The following is a 6,297-nucleotide window of genomic DNA, read 5'->3' as shown; positions in this document are numbered from 1 at the left end:
AATGACTAGTCCTAGAGATGTACCTCTTCTCTTCTTATTTGTCTTTGCTACAAGCTCCTACATTCCCATGAGCACTGTTAGTGATTCCAAGGTCTTTTAAGCCAGCTAGCAAACTTCAGAACAATGGACGCTACTCTGCGGTTGCTACTAATATCGTGGTCATACCAAGGCATTGTCGACCTGCGTTGGCACACGCATGACAACAGAATCCTTTACGCCCGTGCCAATTATGGGACATAGTCTTTTCTCATCGAGTTCAAACCCACACATGCTTTCTCCCATAGTAACGAACCTGATCTTCCCCTACAAGTGGGAGGGACTTTAATCCCTGGTCTCCATCCTGTTGTCCATTGACCTAGGAAGGGTGAGGAGAGCTGTTGTCAGTGAAGAGTGAAGCAAAAAAAAAAAAAACAACCAACAAGAAACACTACTTGCCCAGTGTGCAGAAACTCTCACAGACACACAAACCATCCAGTTAATCCTGGTGAACCCAGGAACAACTAGAACCAATGTAGCTTAGGCGTTTAACTTGGCCATTAGGCATTTGATGGAACAGCACAAAGCAAGACTATATTAAATCACTGCACGTACTACAACAAGGAGAACTGCCTACATTGTATTCTTTAATTAAGAGATGCAGCACAAGACTTTTTGATGCACAGTCCCACCTGCCTATGTGACCTTTTTGTTACCTAGAGCCAAGCTAGTAACAGCATTATTAGTGTGCAGAAACAGCACCAGGCAGGTGTTGGGAGACATCAAAAACGCGTTTCCTATTTTAATGCACATTTTTCCAGATGGGTATCAGGCTTCAGTTAGATTTTAAAAAAGAGGGATTACACATTTGGCGTTGAATTAGTACTGGCATTTGCCTACCACACTTTGAAAATAAACCTTTCCTTCCATCCAGATACGATCACGATTTACACATACACACCTTCAAAAAGAAATACTGTGTTAATTTTAAGACAAATCCTTTCTTATGTTCAGATCAGATTTATAGTTAACTTCCTTCAAATAAAAATGTATGACGCAGATTAATATCTGCTTTCTGCCAGCAACTTCTATTTTTAGATGCAGGGCAACTTTATACTCCTTTAATGCACCTACTTCCCCCTACAAGGAAAACGGTGCACCTTAGTTAGGCCTGACACATTCCATTAGATAAATAAATTCTGCTGAATTGCTGACCTAATCATATCAACACAGATAAGAACAGCAATGTGTTTGGGCCTCCTACATGGAAGTCTGCTAAAGAAAATCACTTAACTTTTTTTCCTTTTTTCTTTTAAAAAAAATAATAAACAAACAAAAACACAAAACACCTCGCTTTTTTATATCTGGGAAAAAAACCCAAACAGAACAAGCAGCTGCTCTCTGGGTCCTCTTCATACTGGAACCAAATTGCTCTGACACAAAATGTCCTCCATCTGTCAAGTTGAGACTGCTCTAGACGTCTTCACTGCCTCCCATTTCCAAGTTACACGGTCTCATGTCATCAGTTTCACCCAATATTGTCTCCACCTATGTCTCTCCCATTTCCTCCCACACTCACCTCCCACACTCTATGCTCTGCCCAAATCAGTGATGACTGACCCTTTTGGATTCTTTATCCACTCCCACCTATGGATCTTCTTATATGCCACCCATGCTAGTAGAAACAACCAACTGGTAGATATTCACCTAGTATCTACCAAATATCTTCTCTCCATCAAGAGCACCTCGAAAACTCTTGGTTCTGAAAAACCACTGTTAAACATTATGGAGATATGCAGAAAACATGAAATTATGTGTACCATTCATCTGGCAACACACAGATAGTATAGATAAACATTTTGTTAGCTAAAGGAAAGTATTGGAATAGTTTTCTTGTTTTGCTTTTCTTTTCTTTTTCCCCAAATGACAAAGCTGGGTTTAGTTTTTCAATAAAGGTAAAAATTTGACACACATTTGATACACATTTACAGGAATTTTCTTTGCCCTTCCCTATCTCAAACAGAATTTTCCTGATTAGCAAAACAGTTTTTCTATCTATCTTGTCTTTGCAATGGCCTGTGTTTTATATATTATGAAATGATGACAACTTCATAAATTTGTATTTGAATACATCATGTGCGAGGAACAAGCATTTACTGCTCTTCCTGAAGGTAAATAGCTTACTATCCAAACGGTGGAAACACAAACAGAAAAGGACTTGGTTTAGTAATTTCATTCTCCAGAAGGCCTCTGCAACAGAAGTAATATCAGAGTGCAGTGAGGATTGTGCAACTCAACTACTGTGTTTCAGGGATCCGTAACCTTCTTTGCTGTAAGCTTCTTGGAAAGAATCAACTACCTCTGGTAAGAAGTTTTTCTTCTATTAGCTAAATGATTTTGAGTTATTTGAAACTACGAGTATTTGTCCAAATGTTTACACTACTGAGTAAATGTTAGTTAAATTCCATCCAAACAATGAAGCAACTTCCAGCAATGAGTAACAGAAATAGCACCTCCCTTACATATTTACTTCAGTAAATATCTAAAAGCAATCCCATAATCAGGTATTGCGATGAGAAATGAAAGATACTGGAAGATCACAACATTTGGAACAGAAACTCTTTCACCATGATGTAGATAATATCTGCGTAGGAAGAGGGACTTTGTACTCACTTTCATTTCTCATGTATGTTCTCACTTATCTATTCTTCTCAATGCTTCCAAATTATTTCCTGCTTTGACAAAACAAAGCTATTTTTAGAGAATTTCTCAACTGTGGAAAAATATTTTAAAATGACACTTGGAAAGCCTACTAGAATAAAAAGACTCCCACACACCTCTCTTGTCTAACTGGCACTATCAAATATTTCCCAATTTGAAATACTTCTATAAACTAAGAAAACAAGATCCTAAAAATAATTGTACTTAAAATAACCCACAACTCTATTAAAAAGTCCTTTGAAAATACAAATGCAGCCTCCTCCTCATTAATGAATAGCTCCTTCAAAATCCTTTATTATAGAACTACAAATATTTAAAATTAACCATTATGAGTTTTGTCAAGAACACAGTTCTATAAGCAGGTCCTTACTATTACATGGGTTAAAATTCAAGAACATGAGTATGAAGTATGCAGGAAAAAAAATCAGAACACAGTTTTACCCCAAACCAAAAGTTAGACTAAGGAATGCATTAGATACAAAAATACTGGTTTACTTTTTTCCCGTGTGACACTTTCTCCATTTTCTGCAGAACTAGTGAACACAGTTGAAAAAAAGAGCGTCAGCTATGCACCTTGCACAGCCACCTGCAACACTCCAAATATTTTTTCCAAAGTCAGTGTCCGAAATTTCTGCCGGCTACTTATGACATTCTTTGACATCTTAAACCAGACCTCCAACTACCATGGAGCTAAAGTGCCCTGCGTCAGCCTCACATTTTCAGAGGGCTTCTGTAGGAGGAGTACTGAGATTCTAAATGAATGAAAGGTCTTCCTTCTCTGAAACAAATAACAAAAAAATACCACAGGCCATGATCTAACGCATTAATGATGATGTGTGGTATTCAGAAACATTACTGTAAGCAACTATGAAGTTTGAATTAGGATTAAATAAGGTTATGATAGACACAGTGGAAGCAGTCTCCAAAAATTAGACCAGAAAACAGCTATCCAGTGTTCCAATTGCAGAAACCAGTACAGGAGTTCTACCACTGCTGTTTCTCTACAGGCAAATCCCTACCTCCTATTAACAGATGGTTTGAAAAGAAGATTTCCACTGTAGAAGACTACTGTATCAAAGCAGCAGTTGGAAGAATAAAAGACAAGAAGGTAATGCCTGCCATGATCCATGTCCTGCCACTGTTTCTCATCCTGCAAAACATGTAACAGTACTTCCCGACCCCAATGTGTTGCAGAGTGATGGCACTTTTAGATACTGCTGGAGTGCTGACATGATAGTAATTCAAACTGCATTTGGCAAAGAGATTGAATTCAAAACAAAACTCTGATGGGAGAGAGACCTTCAGGAAACAATCCCCATCGATATAACTTCCCAATGCTGACACTTTAGTGACATAATACCATGATAAAGCTTTATGTCACAAAATCCATCCCAGAAGTGATGGTCACAAACAAGAGCACAGTAATGAAGAGCTTGGAAAGATAACATAGTTACCAAGGCAAACATATATCCAACCTTTAGTGAGGACTCAGAGAAAAATGCTACCTCCTTAAAACACCAGTGGTGTTCTGTGTAGCATGTAGAAGTCTCTTCTTGTTAGACTCCTGCCTCAGTTCAGTCATAATTTCTGCTGCAGTCACATCAGTTTGCTATAAAATCCATACCAAGCCCCTTCTAGGGATCGATAGAGCTTGAATTTATTCACTTCTTTATATTGGACTTGAAAATTAAATCAGGAAGTTATGAAATTTCCTCAGAGAGCACAGAAGCTATAATTCCATAGACCTAGATCACAAATGAAATTACAATGGCCAGCAAAAAAAGTGATTTGTGTTTTAAAAATCCAAAGCACATACTAAAAAATCCCCCAACAAAAAGACACACACAGATGACATTCACAGAACAGGACCATAAAGTTAAGTTGTTCTCATTCTGTAATTTAAGCATTCTAAGATGTTCAAAACCACAGGACAGTATTGTCATAGTTGGTAATATTAAAATCAAGGCACGAGTCTAGACCTTGCAGAACAGCCATCAAGTGCTAGTTTTGCAAAAGTCAAGCTGATTCGGTCTGAATCTGCACTCTCCTTGAAGCCCCGTGGAAGAGAAGCAAGTAGAGTTTCTGGGTTTAAACCCTTCTCTGATCTCATCATCACAGTAGTTTGTTTTAAAATATAATCACTTTAATATAAACTTTGGATACCTCCCCGAGGCATAAAGTGTGTGGAAAGAGATGGATGTGTTCAGTCTCAAGTTGTGGAAGGATCCCAGCCTGCGAGAGAATTAAGAACAGTGAAGACAGGGTTCTGTTAAAACCATTTGCAGATGTGTGCGAGTGGGCTACTTCATTCACTAAGGGTAACATGCAGCTTCTCAGATGATCGAAACATTACGCTCAGAAACAGTGTTAGGACACAAAAGCTCCCTTGCAAGTACAGGCTGTTGCTAGCACAACTTTGGAGCTGCAGGGCAGAGGACAGCAGTTTAGCTGCACTTACAGTGAAGTCCCATCCATGAACCAGAGCTTAGGACCACACTGAATATGGTAAACAAGAGATGAGCAGGAGAAATACCAACTGAAGGATGCAAGTGGTTCATTTCAAATAGGCCTCAACCTGCACAACTTGGAACACAGGATGACCCAACGAGCAATGCCACTTTCAGCCAGATGACTGCACTGAGACTATTCTTCCTGTACACAATACTCCTTGTACATACTTCGTGTAGTAAAAAGGGGCTGCAACCACAGCAAACTGAATTATCCTTGCTGGTGTTTTGCTGAAGTAGCTCACTACAGACTGGATAATCCCACTCTAAGAAGTGAAGTTCAACTCTGATTACAAATTCAGTGCAGCGATAATTGAGACACATGCAGTTGTCATGAGTACATGCATGTTAGCGTGTCTGAGTGATGGTACAGAATAGAAAGTATATACAAACTAACACAAGCAAAAAAACTAAGGGAAGTTTGGGTCTGGTACAGAGTCTTAAATCTGAAAGTATCTAGCTGTAACACAGAAAACGGGAAAAAAAGTCAATAAACGTTGTGGTGAAAAAGGAAGGTGTAAATGTCACCTACATTGTCACTCCCCAAACTGTAACTGTTGGGCATGCACTTGTTTTGAAATTCTGCCTTGGTTCACTTTGAGACAACTCAATTCCAACACGCCTACAGGGACACCAGCACAGCTTAACTTCACTAAGAGACAGCTTTTGCAATCAGAGTTCCTGATGGATCTTAGTCTACAATAAATATACTTGGTGCTTTTGTTAATGCACCTTATTTCAACAAATTGTAAACATTCTTTTAGCATTTGTCTTCTAATACAGTCAATAAGAGTCAAAGAGGAAAGACTTGCAGACTTATGCTTATGTTAACGTTATTAAGTTAATCAGATGAGACTGTTTAATGAAATCTTCTAAGCTTTTCTTTTATAGCTGCTCTGTAAAGCTAGGAAGGGGAGAGAGGAGGGAGGCACTCTCCCCTTGATGGGAGATCTCCTTCAACCAAGGACTTTAGAACCAAAGGCTGCCCCTGCATCAGCTTTGCTGTGTTAAGGACAGGGTAGCACAGGACTTTGGCAAGAGCCAAGATCATGCCAGTAAAATATCAACATACTTGACCATGACGGATAGGGTT

General features: G+C 38.9%; 1 long non-coding RNA gene across 1 annotated transcript in view; it reads left to right on the top strand.

Annotated features, from left to right (window-relative positions):
• The first annotated feature begins 2,082 nt into the window (after window positions 1-2,082).
• Window positions 2,083-6,297, top strand: part of LOC128852038 (uncharacterized) — a 9,015-nt gene continuing 4,800 nt past the window's right edge. The window contains exons 1-2 of the long non-coding RNA XR_008449655.1: window positions 2,083-2,340; window positions 3,705-3,805. This is a non-coding gene — a long non-coding RNA (uncharacterized LOC128852038). The remainder of the gene's footprint in view (window positions 2,341-3,704; window positions 3,806-6,297) is intronic.

The sequence above is a fragment of the Cuculus canorus genome, chromosome 4 (assembly GCF_017976375.1).
Source record: "Cuculus canorus isolate bCucCan1 chromosome 4, bCucCan1.pri, whole genome shotgun sequence".
Taxonomy (NCBI): domain Eukaryota; kingdom Metazoa; phylum Chordata; class Aves; order Cuculiformes; family Cuculidae; genus Cuculus; species Cuculus canorus.
This window is presented reverse-complemented; position numbering and strand designations above follow the sequence as displayed.